This window comes from Cupressus sempervirens, chromosome 7, assembly GCF_028749045.1.
Source record: "Cupressus sempervirens isolate cs-2001-9-10 chromosome 7, ASM2874904v1, whole genome shotgun sequence".
Taxonomy (NCBI): Eukaryota; Viridiplantae; Streptophyta; class Pinopsida; order Cupressales; family Cupressaceae; genus Cupressus; species Cupressus sempervirens.
Window position 1 is genome coordinate 179094971 of NC_143124.1, and position 4063 is coordinate 179099033.

At 33.4% G+C, this 4063-nt stretch overlaps 1 pseudogene; it reads right to left on the minus strand.

The window, feature by feature from the left end:
• Positions 1-1561: 1561 nt before the first annotated feature.
• Positions 1562-3223, minus strand: LOC149546090 (peptidyl-prolyl cis-trans isomerase FKBP42-like; annotated as a pseudogene).
• Between the last annotated feature and the right edge of the window lie 840 nt (positions 3224-4063).

Below are 4063 nucleotides of genomic sequence, written 5' to 3' on the forward strand. Positions count from 1 at the left end.
GGGTTTTCTTGCTCTTCTTTTGTCTTGGATGAGGCTTTGGTTGTGTTGGCACCTTAGAAATCAAGGGTTGGTAAAGTTCTTTAGGTCTTTCAGCTGATTGTGTCCTAGTGAGTGTTGGCATGATACCTAAGGATGCAAGTATAGTAGAGGAAAAACTAAATGGAATTTCTACCTCCCAAGTGCACACCTAAACTACCAACTATTCTTAGACACTACCAAGTGCACCCTTGGGGCCATGAAGGTAAGTAGAAGGTATGTAGTTGGTAAACAGAGGTGCTAAGGTGCCTAAAATGCAAAAAATGAATGATATGAGTAGTTTTGAGTATTTTCTAGGGTTTTGGGTTCTGGAATTTAGAATGAAACCCCTAATTACCAAATGTACTCTAAAACTACCAAGTATGCTCTGAAACTACCAACTACGCACATGAAGTGTGCAATTAGTAAAATAGGGGTGCCATTCGTAAAATAGGTCAAAACTTGATAATTAGTATTTGGGTATGGAAGATATGAGTATTTTTTAGATTTTTAGGTATTTGGGGATGTTATGAAACCTAGGAAAGTGCCAAATGAACTAGGGTTTTGATATGCAAGATGCAAATTTCCTAGGAAAACTATGTAAATGCAAATGTGAATGACATTTTTGGATTTTGAGTAAAGGGTATGCAAAATGAAGGTTAGGGTTTCATTTTGGACATGGTAATGATGCTAGAGGTTGAAGTATGCAAGGTGGAACATGTAAGGGATAGTTTCATAGGGTTGATAATGATGTTTGTGTTATACAAAATGAGGATAGGTGATCGAGGAAGTAAGTTGGTTGATAGACAATTTGATAGGATTTGGTAGTGGAAATGATGCTAGAATTTTGGAACAATGTAAGATGAGGGTATATACCACTAGGTTAAGTCAAAATAACATTTAGGGAGACTAGGAATATGATTATGCTAATGATAAGGTTATATGCAAGGTTTTGAACTTAGGTGAAATCTTTGAAAATATTTTTTCTAAGAGTTTAACCTTGTGAAGATGCACTTTGGATCTTGACCAAAAAGTGATAAAAGATAAAAAGATCAAATTGATAAAGATGACAAGGTCAAATCTATTAGTACATAGATAGAGTTTGACCAAAGAAAATTAAAAGAAAAAAAAAAGGACTAGGAAAGATCCATCATCCATCAACACTAGGAGATACTCTAGGACTCATACCAATAGTTATAAGAAAGATCTCTTTTTCACTATTATATGAAATTCTGCCTTCAGTGGTAAAAAGTTTAAGTGTACAAAAATTAAGACAATATAAAATAGCTTGTAATAGGAAGAACAATTCTTAGAGTATGCTAAAATCATCAAGGTAATTACCTATAATCGGCACCAAATGATAGAAATTGAGCACGAACTTGATGATAAAGATGCCATTCTTGTAGTAGAAAAAGATATAAGCTCTAAAAACTCAACACTACAAAAATGGAATACATATTTAGTATTTAAAATACCAAGAGTAATTTGAATTACATATATATGGCATTCCAATTCATTCATATATACAACCATTCCATTTGGCATATTAGTTTGAACTCTTAGGCTCTGGCTCTAGCCTTGGGCCAAATAGGCCCTTATAAACCTCCTTCTATTTAATATACATCTCCTTGTCATGTTGTGCAAGGAGATTCAACTCTTATACCACAAACTTATCTTCAGGAGAGAGTTTATTAACCTTTTGGAAATCCTCTCTTGCATCATTTGTTTGCCCAAGAGTAGATTTTTCATTACCACATCTGAATAAAGCCTTCACATTGTTCTCATCTTCAACTAACACATACAGATAAGGAAATTGAACATCAAAGAGTTGATATCCATTTCCTAATCTCTTCTACATATAGAGGTAAAAGGAGACCCACACTTGCAATTGATGGAATCCTTGACCTCAAATTAGATTAGGTACAAAATTATCACAAGTTCTATAAAAACAAAATGACTCGATACACCATTGCACAATAAATACAATGTTACACTGGCCAATGACATCTTCATAATCGTTTAGTTTCAAAAAACATATAGCCATGTTGAGATGGCATGCATTCTTAATGGAATTCTCCATGTCCTTATATTTTCCAAATAACTAGAACATAAAATCATCTCCCATGTATGCCAGGGCCTACACAAAACCACATCTTGGAAAAGTCTACTAGGTAGGAAAACTACCTGAACCTAGGTAATTTGGAATATAGTAAATAGAAGAATAAGAAAAGGAATAGATATGTCACCATTTCATATTGCTACATCACCTCTGCTAGTTTTCCCTCTTTAAAAAATGCATTACCCTCTATAGATCTCATATTAGCTACTTCAATCTGTTCCTCTACTATCATGTCACTCCACGCCTTAACCTGAAAAATTTATAATAAATGAAAATAAAATTATAATTTAAGAATTGCAATGTAAATACATGACAAGATAATTGGTTCTACAACTGTAGGCTGCCAAGATTGCTGGAATAAGCATCCAATCTGATTTACATTTGTTGAAGGGGAAGACTAGAAGGAATTTGACCTAGGTCTATTATGCAGCAAGCACTCAAAATTAACACTAGATAGAGCCTATCTATCATCTTATCGAAAGACATTAAGATTTAAGAATGATACAAAATAGAATTAGCATTGACATAAAGCCACATCCTTCACCCTTTCTATCCCTAATACTAGCCATTCCAAAGGAAATTGGATCACACAATGTGTAGCATTTAATATTTGAGCCTCTATTACTCTTACACATTTAGTGCCTACATATATAGCTTGACCAATTAGTGTGAGAAGAGAAGAATTAGACTTACCTCCTTTGCTTATTGAAAACCAATAAGCTCAACCTCATATATGAGATCAACCTTAGGAGGAACATTTGGAAAAAAAATGTTTCCTTCTTCCCCATATCCCAGTTTCCATCCCACATGAAGCAATGCACATTCACCAACTTGCATGCTTGCTAAACCAATTGCCAAGCCACTAAAGACCTTTTTCTTTGTAGGAATAGTAAAAGTTATGTCAAACTTAAACCATGTTCATATATAGATACATTATAAATAAGAAAATGATTATGTTCTAGACCATCTACAAGTTAATCAATATTTTAATAGAATACATTTGTTTTAATATAGAATATCAATAAGAACTACCCAAACAATGCCAACCACGATTTCTGATAACAAATTATTTCTAGAGTTTTTTTTCATTATAACGATTACAAGATTTCAGCTAGAGATAGAATACACCATTCTTTAAAAAATAAATGTCGCACTTGTAATTTTTATTGATAATTTGAGGATTATAATGGGGCCCCAACCCATTAAAGCTATTTAAAAACTATATGAAATACAAGAGTTGGATAAATCTAAACACCTGTAAGCCTTTGATAAATAATTGTAGAGCAAATAAGAAACCAAGTATCAAAATGAACAGGGTCTAAAATGCCTAATAACTGACCCCACAAATGCACAAAAAATGGCATTATACCAAAATCCACCATTCACAAGCTGGCATGCAAACATATGTGTTTATATTGTGGAAACAAGGACCTAGCCATATCTATTATAAGCTGATAGTCCTAAGGTTTTCCTAGTGAACACATATTCCCCACAACACCCAATTTCCTCCCCTACTCCCTTACCATCAGAACCAGTAGCAACTTGAATACTAGGCTCTTTAAAAGGGTGTTTTTAAAGCGTAATCCAAACCATCTTTTGAAATAACAGGAAGAATTTAAAAAATTGGAAATTTCCAACACTCATTAAAGAGAATTACCAATAGTCTATCTACATCCATTGCAAGATCTCAACCCAAAAAAACTAGTTCTATTTCATAATAAACTAGTTAAATCTCCCTACGTAAGGTTATGAGTGCCCCCACCAAGCTTTTAGCTAGTTACTCTACCATGCCTGTACAATCTTCATTTGAACTATCAAATAAAATAATTACTTTGTTATTCCCATACTACCTTCATTTGAACTATCATATAAAATAATATTTTCTGTAGAAAGGAAAACTACTTTTAAGACCCACTCTTGATAGCCAAA